General features: G+C 39.5%; 1 protein-coding gene across 1 annotated transcript in view; it reads left to right on the top strand.

The window, feature by feature from the left end:
* The window catches only part of LOC126413012 (lactase-like protein), a 94,986-nt gene that overhangs the window by 42,306 nt on the left and 31,241 nt on the right, over positions 1-21,439 (top strand). The gene's annotated exons all lie outside the window — the stretch shown is intronic.

Genomic DNA, 21,439 nt, shown 5'->3' with positions numbered 1-21,439 from the left:
AACTCGTATTGGACAAGGATGGGAAAAGAAATCGTTTTTGTCTTTTCTTCTTCAACAAGACAAGAAATTTTGAATATCATTTATACTGACGTGATAAAAAAAATTAGAAATACTATAATTGCGCAAGAAACCCAGAATTACACCTTAATACAAGAACACACGCCAGATGCTTTGTTGACTGAACCTGTAATGACGCATTATTTAGGACACTGAAATAATGAGAGAGAGAAAGAATTTTTTTTTTTAACTTCGTTTATATTGATGAAAAGCACTCTAAACATTACAATCTCTCCACACCGACTCGCTACTACCACATCTCAACCAGAACTCTCCAATATCACATCTCAGCAAGCACTGCCTACTGGCACATCTCAACAACACTCTCCACTATGAGTTCTTAACAAGCACTGCCTACCACGAGTTCTCCCCATGCACTGTGGAGGCGGCTGAATAATACTCTTTGGCGCAATCTCTGGCGCAGTGGCTCAGTATAGCCACCTTTCATATGCCCCTCCTCCACAGGCCAGAATTTGATGGTATTTTTGCCAGCATTGGTGGTGAAAATACCACCAAATTCGTCCACAAAAATACGGACAAAAATAAAAGATAATATTAATACCTAAATATCACATAATTAGTTAAAATTTTGGCTTTGCACTGACCTTTCAATAACCTAATATATAAAATACAGTAGGCAATACAAATTCTTTCATACATGTGGCTTTACATAATAGTTTACACAATACACAAAAAATCAGTTTATACATAAAATACCTTTAATTATTAAAAAAAAACAGATAGTTGATAATTCCAGCCCAGCAATGGTCAACAGGTGCAAACACCAACAAGTGACATCATTTTAGTAAAAGCACTTCCATCTGTGGCACCCAGTAATGTTGAACAGGTGCAGACAGCAAGAAGCAACATCATTTCAGTAGAAGCAGTCCATCAGTGGCACCCAGCAATGTTGAGCAGGTGCAGACAGCAGCAAGTGATATTATTTCAGTAGAAGCAGTTCATCAGTGGCACCCAGCAAGGTTGAGCAGGTGCAAACAGCAAGAAGTAACATCATTTCAGTAGAAACAGTTCTAACAGTCGCACCCAGTAGTGTTGAACAGGTGCAGACATCAACAAGTGACATCATTTCAGTAGAAGCAGTTCCATCTGTGGCACCCAGCAATGTTGAAGAGGACACACAGCAACAAGTCACATTTCTCAGCAGAAACAGTTCCATTAGTGGCACCCAGCAATGTTGAACAGGTGCAGACACCAACAAGTGACATCATTTCAGTAGAAGCAGTTCATCAGTGGCACCCAGCAAGGTTGAGCAGGTGCAAACAGCAAGAAGTAACATCATTTCAGTAGAAACAGTTCTAACAGTCACACCCAGTAGTGTTGAACAGGTGCAGACAGCAACAAGTGACATCATTTCAGTAGAAGCAGTTCCATCTGTGGCACCCAGCAATGTTGAAGAGGTACACACAGCAACAAGTCACATTTCTCAGCAGAAACAGTTCCATTAGTGGCACCCAGCAATGTTGAACAGGTGCAGACACCAACAAGTGACATCATTTCAGTAGAAGCAGTTCATCAGTGGCACCCAGCAAGGTTGAGCAGGTGCAAACAGCAAGAAGTAACATCATTTCAGTAGAAACAGTTCTAACAGTCGCACCCAGTAGTGTTGAACAGGTGCAGACAGCAACAAGTGACATCATTTCAGTAGAAGGAGTTCCATCTGTGGCACCCAGCAATGTTGAACAGGTACACACACCAACAAGTGACATTAGTTCAGTAGAAGCAATCCATCAGTGGCACCCAGCAATGTTGAGTAGGTGCAGACACCAACAAGTGACATTATTTCAGTACAAGCAGTCCATCAGTGGCACCCAGCAATGTTGAACAGGTGCACACAGCAACAGGTCACATTTCTCAGCAGAAGCAGTTCCATTAGTGGCACCCAGCAATGTTGAACAGGTGCAGACACCAACAACTGACATCATTTCAGTAGAAGCAGTTCCATCAGTTGCACCCAGCAATGTTGAGTAGGTACACACAGCAACAAGTGACATCATTTCAGTACAAGCAGTCCATCGGTTGCACCTAGCTATGATGAGCAGGTCCAGAGAGCAGTCCATAATATTCCCTATCACTGATCACACAGTTCATCAGAGTTTATAAGCAGAAATTAAACATGTCCTAGTGGCACCAATCATGTAGAAAAGGTACAAGTAACAGTCCATAATAATTACTATCACTGATCACACAGTTCATCAGCAGAAATTAATCATTCCTAAGTGGCACCCATTATGTTGAAAAGTGCAGGTAACAGTTCATAATATACACCATCACTAATCAGACAGTTCAGGCATGAACAATAGTTTGAATCCACATACAAATGCTTTTACACTAAACATACAAATCATAACAAACACACAAATGATGTCAGATAATTGTCATATTAACTATTACAAATACTCAAATATCAGTAAACCTATAATATTTATGGATGTCAGTGCAAGCCACTACAAACAAATAAAATAATATTTTGGAGATAGGTGGGTAGGATTAGGAAAGGAAAACACACGAAACACACTCACTCATCTTTCATCCACATTAAGTACTACTGTGTAATTGAATAGTGTTAACTGTTTAAATGTAATTCTGTCAAAATTTGATGTTCATCATGTGTATCAAGTAGTAGTGTCAGCAATGTATAACAATCAATAATAGTTAAGTCAACGTCATAGTCATCATGTCAAGACCAATGTTTGCCAAGCTAGATCAAAATGTACGGTTGCTGAACAACTGTCAGTGAGCCAAGACATGCAATTACTTCCTCTCTCCAAAAAAAAAGTATATACTGCTTAGTGATTTAACAAAGTGTGTGTAGACAATCTTCCTTCCACCTTAGTGTTCTAGTCTGCTATCTTCATCCACCTTGTTCCATATAGACCAACAAAAAAAAATATTCTCCTCACTTACTTTACCTCTTATACACCAAAACTCCAATAATCATCAGCATCACATAATCTCAATATTTCAATAATACCTCTTACGTCGATACATATAAATCTTATCATCAATATCATTTACCTTACCTCCTGTCCACAAAAACTCCAATAATCATCAACTTCACACAATCTCAATAATACCTCTTCAATGTGTCGATACATGTAAACCTTATTACCAATATCATTTCACTTCCATAACAACTCTTTCCTCTAGTCTGTCTCCTCGAACAAGTACAGATAAAATCCTAATGCAAACCTCATCATCCCATACAATCCGAAGACACACTGTCAACACACAACCTCTGTGTAATCCATCTGACCCAAATCTTCTACTCATTATGAATTATAAACAAAGAAATGCATACATGACCTCTAACAGACTTAGTTCGAATAACTCTCAGTAATTAAGTACGATTACGGAGTGTGAATGATCATAATATTTCACAGTGTGTACACCACTTCAAGAATCATGGCAAACAGAAGCAAACATATGGAGTATTTCTTGTGTCAAGTGTCACTTCCTATTTCAATTGCTCACGAAGAATGCCGTGTAATAATTGTTAATGGTCTAAACCTAGTAATGGTATGTCATGTCGTTAGCTTCCTTCCTATTAGCATAAATTTATACAGCTTCCATAAAACCTCAGCTCATGTGACTTCTATGAAGTTTCTTGTACTAATGTCGTTCGTCGAATTATAGCAGTTCATTTTCTTATCTTAAAAATATAAGGCACTGAGCGTAAGCAAAACAAGCAATAGCGAGTAAATATACCAGTAGTGAACAGAATGTCAACAAGTGGATGCAGCACAATTCTTACAACGAGGCTCTGCCATGCAAACAATCTATAATTAATACAATAGTGTGACCTAAACTCTCTGTTCGTACACAGTATATCAGCATTTCTATATACCAAATTAAAGAGTAATTATGACAACAAACAGAAATGTGTAAATATGCAATCCATACGCTAAACAGCAAACATATATCTTACGTAATAAAAGGGTCATTAGCATCATACCAGCATTAGCAAATAAATGTTCATATGTCATCTTAATAAGTAAACATGAAGGCGCAAGCAGATAAATCACAAAGTATAACTTACATACATAATCACAGTCAGCACAATTAATCAGGTGACAATTATAAATTAAATAAATAAGCACAGCAGGCACATAATTAAAGAAATATGACATCAGTGAAAAAGCAGTGCAGCCAAGCGATGCATAATATATACAAATAACAACCCTGTTCATTAATAAAACATTGACAAAAATCAGTTAACGTACGCAAGCACGTCGCTTCACAAGTAAATTCATAGAACATGAAATTAGCACAAGGTATGAATCACGAAATTGCGAGCAGCAAATTACGTCTAAAGTACGTACCTAAGTGGAAATATGTTACCTGAAAAAAAATAAACTCAAGTAATAGTTACCTTTTTTAGTTTATTAGTTTCTTCTTCGAAATTACATTCTTTCTGAAATTTTCTCGATAGCAAGTCCTCTTAACGTCGGAGGCACACAGAATTTACCTGAAGTTCTTAAATATCTTATACAACCGTATCCTGAAAAATACTGAATGTTAATAACATAATTCATCAAGTCACTATAGCTTTATACTGAATTTAGTCGGAGAAATTAGACTGTGTATTTGTTTACGGCTGTCAGTGCATTCGCACTGAGTGCTCGATCAGCTGTAGGCGCGTGACGTAGGAAGCAATTGTTTGCGGTCAACGACTGCCTTGTGCGGCGCGCAGACTTGACTGTTGCTTTGAGTATGTGCCACCGCCAAAACACAGCGCGGTATCCTTGTATTCTCTGCATGTTTATGTATAACTGTTGATGTCTCAAAAGTATGTCATTCCACAAAAATTTTAACATTTGATATATGATGTATTCCCTTAGAGCGTCGGGATTTAAGAGCTTCTACTTCGACAGTGTTATCATGAATAATTTTGCGAATTCTATATGGACCGTTATAAAGCAGAAAAAATTTGCGACACAAGCCTTTTCCTTTGTGCGACAAACGATGTGACTGAATTAACACCTTTTGGCCAACTGAAAAAGTTTTTAAACGACCAGGACGCTTAGCTGATTTCTCTCTTCTAGCAGCCACAGATGCAATATTTTGCAGAGCCAGGTTCACAACTTCAGAATGCCGCAGTTTCCGTGAAGGTGGAAAAGGAACGATTTCAGATATGCGATTTGTCGGTGCTTTGCTTTTTAATATCAGTATAGGCGGTAAAGAAGTTGAGTAATTAGGAAGTTCATTCAGAATGTTTTGAAAAATATGAAGGTACTGATCCCAAGTTCTGTGATTCTGATGACAATAAAGACGACACAATTTATTGATTTCCTTCATCCATCTCTCTGAAGCGTTAGATTGCGGGTGAAAAAGTGAAATGAAAATTGGTTTAATTTTACGACGCCGTAGAGTACGAAGCCAAATTTTAGAACGAAACTGTGATCCATTATCTGATATAACCTTATCAACATGACCCACTTCTTTAAGAAAATGTTTGATGAAAGCGTTAGATACTGAACGAGCTGTTGCTTTGCGTGAAGGTGTAAAACACACATATTTTGATGTCAATTCCACTGCTATGAAAATGTACGCAAAACCATTAGTAGAACGAACCACTAGACCGAACAAATCGACTGCAGCCGTGTCCTTTAATTTCGCTGGAATGATAGGAAACATCAGCGCTCTGTGAGAAATTGTTGGCGGCTTAGCCTTTTGACATAATTTGCATTTGGCCAGAACAGATCGAATACGTTTTTCCATATTACTGAAGCAGCAATTTTCTCGTAATTTATGAAAGCATTTTCTGGGACCAAAGTGTGCATAACTGAAATGCGTATACCAAATCAGCTTATTAACCCACTCATCAGGAATACAAACTAACCAAACAGAGTTGTCGACCGATTTTCGTTTAAAAAGGATGTCATTGCGGACTAAATAATGCTGTCTAATCGCTACGCTTTCCTTTCTCCTCCACTTCTCCTTAATGTCCTTCCAGATTGGATCCTTATTTTGCTCCTTAGCGATGTCCTGGAGCGAAGACGAAATAAAGTTCTCAAACGCAAGACCTTGAATATACATCAAACAATAATTGTTTTCTATGCAGTCCTCTTCAGCACTTTGTTTCAAACCCATAGGTGCACGTGATAAGGCATCAGCAACAATATTTGAAGAACCCTGTATGTAAACAATACTAAAATCAAATTCCTGAAGGTACAACGCCCATCGTGACAATCTGCCGTGAGTTAATTTTGTTGACATAAGAAATTCCAGAGCTCGATGATCGGTGTAAACCTTAGTATGCCTGCCAAACAAAAATGTACGAAATTTTGTGAAAGCCCAAACAACAGCCAAAGCTTCAAGTTCCGTAACCGAATAATTCTTTTCTGATTTAGAGAGGACACGACTTCCAAATGCAATAGTCTTCTGTACTACAACGCCGTTTTCTTCTATCTCTTGAAATAAATGTGCACCTAGGCCTTTGTATGATGAGTCCGTCGCCAAACAAAAATCTCTAGATAAATCCGGATGTGAAAGAAGTGGAGCAGCAACTAAAGCATCACGAAGCTGTTCAAATTCTGATTGAGCTTCCTCATCCCAACACCAATTAGAATTCTTTCCAGATAGTTCACATAAACGAGGTGTGGCCAAATCGTCCAATTTAACAAAGCGTCTAAGAAAATTACAGACACCAAGGAAACTACGAACCTCACGTTTTGTGGTAGGAACAGCATAATTACGAATAGCGTCTAGTTTGTCTGGATGAGGAAGAATACCTTCTGTAGAAATAATGTGACCGAGAAATTTCACCTGAGAACGACCAAATTCAGATTTTTCCAAGTTCACTGTAATGACAACTCTTGCAAAAATACGTAATAATGAATCCAAAATTTTGTTGTGCTCACTCCAAGAATGTTTAGCAATAAGAATGTCTTCAACATTTATTGTCACGAAGATAAACAGGTAAAATTTCATTTAAGCTACGAATGAATGCTCTTAAGATACAGTAAGTCCAAACGGTAATTTCCGAAACTGGTAACAGTTACCAAAGGCTAAAAAGGCAGTATATTTTCTACAATCAGGGTGGAGTTCTATTTGCCAAAAACTTGCACGCATATCAATCGTGGATAAAACTTTAATTCCATGGAAATGTTGAAGAAGTTCATCTAAATTTTGTGGGTGGTCAGTTTCAGGAATGATGATATTATTTATCTGTCTGGAATCCAGAACCAAACGAATTGACCAATCCTTTTTAAGAACAACGTGTAATGGGCTGGTATAAGGACTGACTGCTGGCTCAATAATGCCCTGATCTAACATGTATTGAAGTTCATTCTTAACCTTGCCTCTGTAAGCCAAAGGAATAGCGTACGTTTTCCCCCGAAATGGTGTGTGTTCTTTTACTTTAAATAAATATTGTAAGCCTTGTATAGTTCCTGTGTGATGACTAAATACTGTAGCATGTGAAGTCAAAATGTGGTGCAGCTCTTCTCTTGCAACGTTATCTGGCACTTCAGCTTTCTTAACCTTTTCATTAATTCATTCTTCGCTATTAATTATATCATCCATCGCGTCATAAATAAACACATTGTCGTCATAATGCTCAACGAAAACATCAGAAGTAAGAAACCTTAAACATTTTGTATCTGACTCAGATCTTGTTAAACACTCGAAAAATTTCAAACATTTCGGCATTCCGGCAACAGTCAAATTCACACTTCCTTCTTTAAAGTTCAAAATTGCCTTATGTGCGTTAAGAAACTCCATACCTAATATAATTTGTGTACTGAGTAATGGAACAATAATAAAATTAGCAGAAAATTCGTATCCTTGACAAATGAAATTTAAGTTGGTCTGTTGTTTAACTTCCACACTTTTTCCAGAAATAGCGCCTCGAATTGTAGATTTAGAAACAGGTAACACAGGACAAGCAATACTTCTTACACATATACGAAAAACTGATTCACTATTGACATTCAATGGGCTCCCAGAATCTAAAACTGCAGTGAACTTATTCTTACCCACACATACTTCAATAACAGGATGTAAAACCGCGTCTACATTATTTTCCTTTTCGTATAGCAAAATGTCTCTCATGTCTTCCAAGCGTACGTAGTGTAAAGTCGTAGTGTCATTACTTTCTGAACCGTCTATATTGCTGCCAGAAGCCGAAGCTGCAAGTCATTGTCGATTGTTTGCGTCAGGTCTTTGATTATTCGCGTCATTTCGCGGATCAATTTCTACGATTTGCACTTGTCTCTCTGAAGTTCTGTCACGTGGAGGATGCCAATTAGGTCCCTCCTGTCTGTTAGATGCAAATTCTTGGTTGTGTCTGTTATTAAAATTTCTGTTTTCCTGTCTGTCTGCATGACCACTCCTTGTATAATTTCTACTGTCACTTCTGAAATTATTGTTGTATCTACTACCCTGGTTATTTCTGTAGAAAGAATTTCTATTACTGTATGAATAATTTCTGTCTTGATGATACCGATTACTGTTTCCATATGATTAATCATTCCGGTACGAATTACCGTTGTTATAATTGTCTGTGTAATTTCTGTTAGAACGTCTGTTATTGTCATAAGGCTGGTATCTATTGTCCTGTCTGTTACGTCTGTCATTCTCAAAATTACCCATATAACGCCCGTTCCGATCACTATCTCTTTTCTCTGAAAATCTATTGTAATTACTGTTACTGAAAAAGTTACAAGAAGTCCCGTCGTCGTTGTCATACTCAAGTTCCTGCAACAAAGTCTTAAAGGTCTCGATGTCGTCTTTAGATCTTCCAGCTAAAGCAATTTGTCTTATGGATTGTGGCAGCTTAGTTAAACAAATGCGAATTAATTCAGTCGGGCTGTAAGGGTTGGAAAGGAACTGATTCTTTCGAATCATGTCTTCAAAATATTCTGCTGGCGTGCGGAACTCAGACTGTTTAAAATTACGCTGCATAATCAGACTATGTTTGACTCTGTCTTGCGTGTTTTCGGACCAATATGCCGATAGAAATGCATGATAAAAATCGTTTAGATTATTACAATCTCTAATGAGTGCGCGCATCCGCGTCGCCGGTTCGTTTTCTAAATATCCACACATAAATTCCAGTTTGTGACTTAGTGGCCAATTTGGTGGGAGTGCGTACATAAATTGATCTAACCATGAACATGGATGTATGTCATTCTTAGAATTGCGGAAGATCTTAAATTTCCGAACAGTCAAAAAGAGTTTATAGTCAAAGTTTTCTCCTCGTGGCGACAAAGACCTACCGCGTCTGTCCCAGTCCCAAAGTCGATTATTGTCAAGTTCGCGCGCCTGGCGCTCTCTTGTTGCATCCCGTAAATGAAACAAATTATTTTCTTCAAACCCCTCTGCTATCTGTGATTCCAAATTTCTTTTGCTGTCTTTTCCTACAATTTCGCCTTCGATCTGTTTGACTTGCTTTCGTAATGCCTCAAATTCCCTTTTGACGCTTTCATTAAATTTTCCCTGATTTTCAACATGTTTATTTATGTTCTGGTACTCTTCGGTTTCTGCGAATGGTAATGGAGCTGTATCATCCGAATCTCTGTCCCCATGTAAACTAAGATTTGTTAATTTATTTGATATCTCCTCAACTCCTTCCGCTAAATCATCTATTTTTTTTCTTTCTGTTAATTACGTCTTCCGTAAGTGTCGCGACTCGGGTTTCAGTATTGACACATTTGGTAGTTAACTGTTCATATTGTTGTGTTAGATTATTTATTCTGTCATTTGGTACGGATTCCTCGATTCTCTCAAATATTTCTTTCTTATCGTGTGCACGTTGTAAATTTAACTCTGAAAATTTTTGTACTATCACGCGATCTCTTTCTTCCTGTTCTCTATCCTGTTCCCTTTGTCTAATCTCTACTGCAATTAATCTATGATTGTGAGAATTCAAAATCGGTTGTACTTCTTCTCTGATTTCTTTCTTTAATTCATCTTTCATATTTTTGAAACATGTCCCTATTCGTGAGTCTAACCGTGTTTCCAGTGTTCCCATCTCAGTTCTGATTGTTCCTATTTGTGAGTCCAACCGTGTTTCCATTGTTCCCATATCAGTTTTTAATTCAGATCCCAAAGTTCCCATCTCGGTTTTAATTGTTCCTATTTGTGATCCCAGTGAGTCTAACCGTGTTTCCATTGTTCCCATCTGTGTTTTTAATTCAGATCTAAACCGTGTTTCCATTGTTCCCATCTCTGTTTTCATTGTTCCCATTTGTGAGTCTAACCGAGATCCCAAATTTAATATTGCACCCATCAACTGCTCCATATTAAATGGTTCAGAATTCTTTTCGCCCCTAACATTTCCCGCAAAACTTACTTCCTTCGTCATAGCTGTAAGGCTATCTGTGTTCGATACTATTTCAGAATCTTCTATCGTTAATCTCGTATTCTGTGAATTTTCTGATTGAGAAAAATTTTGAAATGGTTCCGGACTATCTTCCCGACTTATTAAATTGTTTTCAACACCATTATTCATGATACTGTTGTCCTGTGTTGGCGAGTTCGCCATGTCAACAATTTCGTCATTCTCACTATTCATCATTTTCGCCTTTTTCATCGATCGCGTAATCATTTACAAAACTCGTCACTGTACAAAAATTACACACAATGACTCCTTATCTCCAGCAATACCATTCACACGAAATGTTTCCCTCAAACACGATTAACGAACCATTGAAATAATTGCACTAAATTGTCAAACCCATAGACAAGACAACAAATTTAAATTTTGGAAAATACCATTAGAAGAATCTACACATGCAAAATAGACTACAATTACTAACTACAAATTACTACAACAATACTACTGTCTACTATTTTTACAATCAGAAGATTCCAAGGGACGATCCGAAGCAGCGGTCGCCACGTGCATGGGGGCTTAATTATTTAAATATGAAAATAATTTTTAATTTTGGTGGCTGTCTGTCCGATTACGCTGTCTCGTAAACGGTTGGCCCTGACTGGTAATTGTACGCAATCTGACTGCATAGAACGACAACAAAGAATGAAATGAAAATTTCGTTAACACAATTAATTAATTAAGTCCCCAGCAACTGTAAAACCTACGAAACCAAAGCACAAGTATAACTGTTCTGTATGTGGAAGTATGACTCAACGCACATCTGGCACGGTTCTTCTTCAACAAGACAAGAAATTTTAAATATCATTTATACTGACGTGATAAAAAAAATTAGAAATACTATAATTGCGCAAGAAACCCAGAATTACACTCTAATACAAGAACACACGCCAGATGCTTTGTTGACTGAACCTGTAATGACGCATTATTTAGGATACTGAAATAATAAGAGAGAAAAGAAATTTTTTTTTTTTACCTTCGTTTATATTGATGAAAAGCACTCTAAACATTACAATCTCTCCACACCGACTCGCTACTACCACATCTCAACCAGAACTCTCCAATATCACATCTCAGCAAGCACTGCCTACTAGCACATCTCAACAACACTCTCCGCTACGAGTTCTTAACAAGCACTGCCTACCACGAGTTCTCCCCACGCACTGTGGAGGCGGCTGAATAATACTCTTTGGCGCAATCTCTGGCGCAGTGGCTCAGTGTAGCCACCTTTCAATATACTGCAGAAACTACGCATCAGTGCAGTCTCGATCACTTTGATCACCGAGAAGAAAGTGTTAAGGCGATGTTAATGTTGGTGATGCAATATAAGCATAATTTGAAGAAACGGTATCTTGAGATAAGTTCTCCGCGTTGCTTTTTCTATCGCTTTCTTCTTCAGCCTGGTGGACGGACAACGATTTTCTCTTACTCTGACTCTAAACTAGTATTTGTGGAATTAGGTATCGATACCACAAACCAGGCGTCATAAGGTAGGCAACGGCGTTGTAATTTTCCATAAGACGTGAATGGCGGTGACGCGCGTCTGGAGGACCAGTGGTGCGCACCACTGCGCCACGCCTCCAGTGGCTGTGGAGTAGAAGCACCCTCATCCGGCGTAATATAGGACGGCCGGCGGCAGTCTCTCAGCCCACCTGCACTTGGAGCCTGTTTCCTACGACAGCACTGTTCGCACTTACTTCAGAGAGCCTTGTAGGTGTTGCTGTTGTAATACCTGCACTTATTTCTCGCAGCATATTTGTTATGAGTCTTTGCAAGCTTGCTTACTGTCTTAGCTTAATCTCTGATTATTTCTGCTCCTTCCAGCTTTCCTACGACAAGAGTTGCCATACCACTCTGCAGCCAACCTCACCTTACCGTAGTGTACAAAGTCGTACGCAACAGTATTCACCTCTCCATGATGGAGAAACCATAATTGGCGCTGATTCCACTTTCTGTAGGTCCCCTTTCCGCAGCTGGATAACGGTCATAGTTGCAGAAATCGCTTCCAACTGAGAGCTATACATGAGGGCATTGAGCTACACTAAACGATTATTATTATTATTATTATTATTATTATTATTATTATTATTATTACTATCAATTCTCCTACATATGAATGAAAATCAGACAACCTTATTCACCGAACTGTCTACTAGCTGTTGTTAAAAAAGATCACAGCTTTTTAGCGGAAGGGAGGTGGGAGTCGCAGATTCGCAGTACTTCATGTATTTGGTGACTGCTCACAATCGTTAGCATAAATAATATTCTAGTACTTTCCGCTAGTGCAAACAGACTTCAGTAATGAAGAGCACAACTTACTAGGCTTGAAAATCAGCTGCGTAATGTTGCAAGTAATCTGTAATCAACAGATTAAAACGAAATAATGCAGAGCAAGGTGACGTTTATTTCTGTATAGGACACTGGGTGACACGTACTCGACGAAGAGCAAAATGGAATAGACTCAGTTTCTCTTTTCTTCTCCGTTTCATTGTTAAGCTTCTGACGTTTCTGAAAAGGATAATTGACTTTAAGTGCTTATTACGAGTTCTGAATTATGACGTCCGCAGCTCGTGGTCGTGCGGTAGCGTTCTCGCTTCCCGCGCTCGGGTTCCCGGGTTCGATTCCCGGCGGGGCCAGGGATTTTCTCTGCCTTGTGATGACTGGGTGTTGTGTGCTGTCCTTAGGTTAGTTAAGTTTAAGTAGTTCTAAGTTCTAGGGGACTGATGACCATAGATGTTAAGTCCCATAGTGCTCAGAGCCATTTGAACCATTTTTGAATTATGACAGTGAGAAATGACCTAAGGAAACCATTGAAGAACTGAATGTCACTAAGTGACAAATGGAGAGATGCTTGTCGTTAATTACTGGGACGAACAGGACCACAAACATATGGAACATGGAACATGGAGCAACTGGGGTGGCAGTCATAATTATACCGCAGTGAAAATGACATGGTCCGAACAGTTAAGGTAACAAATCTATGTTAGATCGACCTACAAAGTTCACTGCTGGATTCAAAGAGGGAATATCAAGACGACGATACAAAGTAGCAACACCAGAAACAATAGGAAACGTTAAGGCAATAAAACCAGTTTACTGATGAATTACAGTTACGACGGTATATGACGTTAATAACAATTTGAGGGTTGTATTCCCGAAATTTTAGACTAGACGAGATGAAACCTAGAGCGACGCAGTCTGCTGGTAGCTTTGACCGAGCGGTTCTAGGCGCTTTAGTCCGGAATCGCGCACCTGCTACGGTCGCCGGTTCGAATCCTGCCTCGGGCATCGGTGTGTGTGATGTCCATAGGTTAGTTAGGTTTAAGTAGTTCTAAGTCTAGGGGACTGCTGACCTCAGATGTTAAGTCCCATAGTGCTCGAGGCCATTTTTTTTCAGACGCAATTGCGTCTCCTTGCTTGACTGTTTATTAGAATCTTTAAACATCGTGAATCATCAAGTACACATTTTGAACTAGACTTTAATCGTGCCCTGATTACCTGATTACTCCTTCTCACGGTATCTCTCGAGGACGTGATGTTTGAAAAGTTCAAATCTTTTTTGTTGGCAATGCGTGTCTTTCTCCTGACGTTGTCAATCGCCAGATGTCTCGTTAACAAAATTCACTTAAGGACACTGTAACGGTTTAAACTTCTATTCAATTAAAACGTAATTCGTTTCGCACGATTGGCCAGTTTCGGCCTTAAAAATCATTCTCAAGTGAAATAGGGGCCAACTTTGCAGCGGACATGACAGTTCTCAAAGCGAGCACAGACGTATGCAAGGTTTAAATTTAAAATAGAACGGCTACTGAACACAGTACTAATGCTCACAGTCGAAAGTATTGTCACGAAGAGTAGATTTCAGAAAGTTAATACGAAGTGCGACGGTGAGTCCAGACTTTGCACTGAAACCCACTTAAATATAGCCAGCTAGCAAGAAGTACAAGGTAAGTTTTAAAAAGTCTGGAGAAAGTTATTATCATATGAGTGGAAAAAAGAAAACATCATTAGATCTACTTTATGTCCAAATCTGAAGTCTGTGGTGGAGGTTACTTTACGCAGTACGTGAATAGTTTCGATTAAGGCAGTAACATGTGGATTTTTATCACGAAAATCTTTCAAAAATTAAATATCACGGAACAGTCTTGTGTAAAGGATGGTCCACTGCAATGAAAACTAAATAGAGGTTGGCCTCGATATTCAGTGAGGTGAATGGGTTCTATTAGAACTAAGGAAATTCGTTGATGGGTTTCTAGTCACAACAAAGGATGTAGCAAAGAAGTAATGGAACATGCAGGATCAAAGCACACCTAAAAACGTACTTTACGGACCCAAATCTGGAGACAGCTTTAATCTGAACAGGTTATCGGGGGGCATATCATAACGACGATAAGCCACTAATATATTATCCAACCTACCATTTATTTAGTGTATGTAATAAAGAAATGTGTTTCTGTTTTCATCAGTATGGCTCTGAGCACTATGGGACTTAACTTCTAAGGTCATCAGTCCCCTAGAACTTAGAACTACTTAAACCTAACTAACGTAAGGACATCACACACATCCATTCCCGAGGCAGGATTCGAACCTGCGACCGTAGCGGTCGCGCGCTTCCAGACTGTAGCGCCTAGAACCGCTCGGCCACTCCGGCTGGCTTTCTTCAGTAGTGTTGATGATTTTATGGAGAAATCTATTACTCATATCTAATTCTAATACCTTGTCAGTTTGTAACGAAATGAGGATACCCCAGTTTTTGTGACAATGGATACCTCCTAGAAGATCGAGTCACTGTAAGACCATATGTAATAAATGTACTTAATTTCGGCATTGTTTACAAAAACAAGCCTTAATATTCACACTAAATAGCTAATAAACTAATATGAATCATTTTAGAAGTGGAAAAACCTGCCCCTGTGTCACTTTCATTACGTCGCTTTTACTATTGAAAGTCACGTCCTCTACCAAGAAGCGAGCTTAAAAAATATAATGTGCTTAGACGACCTAAGCACTTTCTCCACATAAACCCACAGGAACCGCAGTAACATGTCTGAAGGAGCAAATCAAATGGGTTCAACTAAGACTTTCGGAGGCTACAATCCTACAGAACTGAAGTCAGAACTGAAGTTTCTGATACAGTCTGTCATATCAAAACTTTCCGCAATGTTTGAAACTTCCTCCAATTAAAATTAACTGGCCGTTTTCTAATTGGCAAGAGCACAGACTTCTAATGGTGGATGCTACAGCCCATCTGACTTATTAAACGTAACACAAATATTCGCCAATTTCACTGATGTTCAAACGTGTGTAAATCCCTAGACTTATACACTACTTAAACTAACTTAACCTTTGCTAAGTACAAGACACACACTCACACACACACCCATGCCCGAGGGAGGACTAAACCTCCGGCGGGAGGGGCCGCGCAGTCCGTGACATGACGCCTTAAACCGCGCGGCCACTCCGCGCGTCTAAATTTCACTAATAAAATTATTAAAATATACACTGTAAGAGAACATACCACAAAAGAGGTATTAAAACATCATTACAAAAATAGATAGAAACAACACGAGTCATAAATTGTGTGTGCCCGTTCATAGCACGGAAACGTGTGACATTCAATCATCCAAATCAGAGAAAAATTTCAAACGGCAAAATATATCACTGTATATACAAAACTAGGAAGAATTTTTAATTGATATATTTTGAAATAAGCTCATGTAAAATAACTGTAACACATATTTCAAGACGTAAAACGTGAATACTGGGCCTAAGGGTTATTGCTCGACCATTGAACTTAGTTAATGTTAAAGCGCATTTACTACAAAATTAAGATTCATTCAATCTATTAATATATAATTAGATTCAAAAATGAAAATGAAGCTATTCGTAAATTTTGTTGAGCGAGAGCATTCTGACTTTTCAAAGTTATGGGCGTTGAACGATGCCTTACAAAGGCTCGATCAATGTGCAAACGTCGTAGTCCTCGAGATGTGAGTCAAATTAGTTAGACGACTGCAGGGCTTCTACGTCTGCTTTCTAGGATACTTGTACCCTGGAAGCAATCACTAACGTCGCCCCATTTACGCGGAATGCATTTCCATCGCATAAAACTGTTACTTTGGTCTCTCTTACACATTTTGTGCATATACGTTCACATTAACCTGGACAATAATGTACAGAAGTCATCAATTTGGTTTTTCGACTTTGTCACACAGCTACTTTAGTAACGATGATGCCTTTGTCACCCACACTCTGTCACACTATTTACTGTCCGACTAGCGACTATCTCTCCTTCTCATGTTAGTTTTAGGTACATACTGTATTTGTTGTGCTGTGAAGATTTAACTGAAAAGAAAACGTCATACAGCAGTTAATAATCTGTTTGTTGAATTTTTCAACCTTTGAGACGAGCAAGATGTCATAATTTTTAGTATATTAAGGATAAAAATCTTCGCCGTAAGGGTAGCAAACAATGTTTTACAGATTTTAAAGTTGAAGTTTCTTAATCTTTAATATACGTAAAATAAACTTGCTAACAATAGTAAACATGAAGGTGTGCAAGCTTTTGAAGCCATTCTCCCTTAAGTTAACGTCTTCTCGGTTGTTCGGTCGCATCGTATTTCTTCCAAATGATCGACTTTCAAACAACTCTACTCCGATCTTCTTAAGGTTGTAGTTTTCACTGTTGACTTAACACGCAGTCAAATGTGGACACCACAAGATCCTAAAGAAGATGCCAGCAGACAGGTCCAATCATCGATCGTTTAGAAGAAACATGACGCTTCCCAGCAACCCAGGAGATTTTAACTTCAATAATAAATGCATAGCATAGCAACTGCTAAATGAGACATAAACTGACAATGATTACGCTAGTGTGATTGCATGCCACTGGTGACATTGTGGACACGTGACGCTACAAAGTATGTACAGTCGTGGAGAAAACGAGCGAGACCCCTCGCCTTTTCGTTATGCTGATCCGCACAGCTTTAAAGTCTGCTACACAGCATAACAGGCTAGGCGACGAAGTGCTACCAACATACTATGCAAAGGTATGAAATTGACAATCCATCCCAACTTTGTCATACTGTTTTCAATCATGTGGAAGACTATATTAATACTCATTAGTGTGTTGAACACAACACGTAAATATAAGATATAAATGAAAGAAGGAACGCTAATTCGTAATAAATGTACTAACAAAAATGAATTTCAGGTTATCGAGATAACATAACTGTTTTAGTAAGACAAAGTACCCCAGATCGTTACGAATTATCAAAATATTATGCGCATTCGGTCGCGGAACGGTCTGTGTCAACGTTCAGACCAGTCATACTGGATTACCGTTTCTGACCTACCATGAAAGTGTGCAAATTTAGCAATGCGTGAAGATTCATAAGGAAATTCAGTTAAAAATCGTTCAATGCCACACTTAAGTCAATTCAGTTATTGACAGAAGCGGAAAAAGTAGGCAGTAACAAGTATGAAATTCTACAAGAGTTTCGTATTGTGGATAGTGGATGCACGAATGAGAACTTGAGGATACATAGTCACGAGGTATATACCAAGCAAAACTTTTTAAATAGAGAACTAAGGCTTATACCAGTAAAGTCACAGACTAGCCCCCTTCCGGCTACTGTTTGATTTCGGTATCGTATACTGTACCTGTCCTGTTTCTTGTTTTTTGCAGGCAGGGTCGGCATCACACTGAGCACTAACTGGTACGAACCTCTGGACGACCGGGAGGAGACGCTGGCAGCACAGGAGCGCATGTTCCAGTTTGAGGTAGTTTCAGTTTTCCTTGCGTTGCTCGTCCTCGTCTACAGACTACTAATGACCTGTCAAGAATATTGGTCGCATATGCGATGCGAACTGTGACTATATCTTTGATCTTAAAAATTTTCTCTAAAAAAAGAAAAAATGGCATGTAGAAATTATAGGGCCTGTTCCTCACTAATCTGAAATCATACAACCAATACCATGGAGAATATCTGTGCTGACAGTTTTTACTGGCAGTAGAGACTGATCATAAAACACTTCTGCGACCTGCATTAAGATGATGCTCAAACATATGCAATGTTTATGAAACCGGTGTAATAGATCTTAAACGTATAGAGAAAACAAGAATGCGGATAAACCTGGGATTGTTTAAAAGCAGAGAGTGTAAAGAAACCATTTTTGGGAGTCACAATTGCAAAGTTACAGAAAGCGGTTGTCGAAACAAAACAGATAAATATTCTCTAGCTGCCTACGTATCACTCACTTTAGGCATCACGAAGTTGACACTTCCTCCGTGAATGGAACTGACGTGCACTGTTTTCAGTGCAATGCCGATACCAAGCTCACTGGGGCAAGAAACCAATCGAAATGCAGTAATTCTGTAACGAGCCGTCGGAGACCGTGAGAATCTCATGGCAGCTTAGAGTGTATTCCAGAGCAACGTCTGAAATTTTGTAGGTGGAGTTCTGGCTAACCCATTTCAGGGCAGGCGACAAGTCCCCGTATCCTTGTAACCCATATTAAGTATCAGCTGTTACTGAACAGGTTGGTAGCTATATTACTTTTCATCAGTTGTTGGAATCAGTTACTGGGATTCATGTTTATTTGTTTTCACAGTCGCAGTCGAGTTTTAATTTGTAGCCATGGTCGATGTGAGCTGTCATGGTTACACTACTGAGGAGCGCTAAGTGACAAGCGCGTGGGTGCAAGAACAACACACAGGGCAGACAATGAGACAGCTTATAGGAGCATTTTAGGAAAAATATAATGAGGCAACGGATTTGGAAAGACATGCTTTTGCTTCTGACTGTGTGAAAGACAGGCCTCGAAGGGGAACGAAGAAGACACGAGAAGAAATATGTGCCGGAATCTCTGCTTCGATTGAACAATCGCCTACGAAGTCGACGCGTAAAAGTGTTTCGGAACTTGGTATACCGAGGACAGCAGTATGGGGCGACATGTAAAGGACCTTAAGTCAGACATTTTCGACCAAAGTTCGTAAAGGAGTTATCGCCTTCAGAACGTAATGAACGCCTTTTAGTATGCCGTGCTTTTTTAAGTGAATTTCCAAACGCAGTGATTCGTGCCAAGTTTAAGTTTTCAGATGAATGTGCCATTTTTCTCAGCTCACGTTCTAGAAAAATTGTCGTCTGGACCAAAGAGTGCGTTCAGGCACAGTCGAGTTAGAACGTACTCGCCTCACATAATGGTATGGGTAGCGATGTTATAGCAACATCTGACTGGACGGTTCTTTTTTGAAGGGAATGTCAATAACGCTAGTTATTTACACGTGCTACAAACACGGTCAGTGCCTCAGCTGAAGGTAAGGGGCCTCACAAAACGCATATGGTTGAGGAAAAACGGGGTGCCTTCTCACTACACCCACGCAGTGCGCAAGTTCGTAAATGAACGATGGGTAAGTGGAAGTTAGTCTGCAACAGCAACTCCCTTGATATGGCCACCATAAGTCATGACCGCACCACACCTGACAACTGGTTATAGGGAATCGCTAAGGCTCATGTGTGTGCACTTCGTTAAGTTATATACGAAGAACTGTGCAATTCTGTTGAGAAGTCATTTCGGACTATAGTGCCGAACATGCTCAAAAATATGTCAAGAAGAATGTGGAGGCTATGGAAAAGGGTTTGCAGCATGACGGGGAGCATACCGATGCAATGGACACTTAATATGTAAGTAAGTACTTGTGCTGAAACAAATCAAATCAATTATCATTGGATACTAGATGGTACGGAGACTTCTAGCCCACCAAATGGTTCAAATGGCTCTAAGCACTATGCGACTTAACATCCGAGGTCAACAGTCCCCTATAATTAGAACTAATTAAACCTAACTAACCTAAAGACATCACACACGCATGCCCGATGCAGGATTCGAACCAGCGACCGTAGCAGTCGCGTGGTTCCGGACTGAAGCGCTTAGAACCTCTCGCCCACCCTGCGTAGTTTAAAGATATCGTTTGTCGTACATTTTAAAGTTGCCGGGGTAGTATAGACGTCTATGTAGACCATCATTATAACAAGCATGCTGTAATAAATTAGATCTGTGTGTTTTATATCTGAAACAAGCTGTGTCCTTTATTGGACTTGCATTATTATCACTATGACATACATTATCTAATGCTGAATTCACTACTAGGTAGTATGGTAGGCGGACTCACCAGTTTAAAAGGAGACGGGGAGTACTGTATTGTGTACTTTGTTGTACTGCGAGGTACACAGCCCTAATTAGACAACTTAACCGGCCGTGGTGGCCGAGCAGCTCTAGGCGCTTTAGTCCGGGACCGCGCGATTGCTACGGTCGCAGGTTCGAATCCTGCCTTGGGCATGGATGTGTGTCATGTCCTTAGGTTAGTTAGGTTTAAGTAGTTCTGAGTTCTAAGGGACTGATGACCTCAGATGTTAAGTCCCATAATGCTCAGAGCCATTTGAACCATTTTTTAAAAATTAGACAACTTATGATGTACGCAGCTCCAGTTTGGGGATGTGCAGCTCCAACACGCCTGCGGCGCCTGCAGATCATACAGAACAAGGTGTTACGTATCATAAGCAACGCTCCACAATACCCAAGCAATGCAGACCTTCACAGAGAATACCGCTTTGAAACTCTCACGGAGATATTCCATAAACTTGTTATACGACTGTACAAGAAAACGAAACATTAAAACAACTTTTTCGTCCCTAACCTGGGTAGCTACGCTCACAGACGTAGGTGGAAACACATCCGACCAAAAACACTACTACTAAGGAACAGTTAACCACCTATGGAACACACAAACATGACAAATACTGGTAAAATGTGAATGTCGTGTGACTAGGGCCTCCCGTCTGGTAGACCGTTCGCCGGATGCAAGTCTTTCGATTTGACGCCATTTCGGTGACTTAAGCGTCGATGGGGATGAAATGATGATGATTAGGACAATACAACACCCAGTCCCTGAGCGGAGTAAGTCTCCGACCCAGCCAGGAATCGAACCAGGGCCCTTAGAACTGACATTCTTTCGCGCTGACC

This window comes from Schistocerca serialis, chromosome 7 (assembly GCF_023864345.2).
Source record: "Schistocerca serialis cubense isolate TAMUIC-IGC-003099 chromosome 7, iqSchSeri2.2, whole genome shotgun sequence".
Taxonomy (NCBI): Eukaryota; Metazoa; Arthropoda; class Insecta; order Orthoptera; family Acrididae; genus Schistocerca; species Schistocerca serialis.
This window is presented reverse-complemented; position numbering and strand designations above follow the sequence as displayed.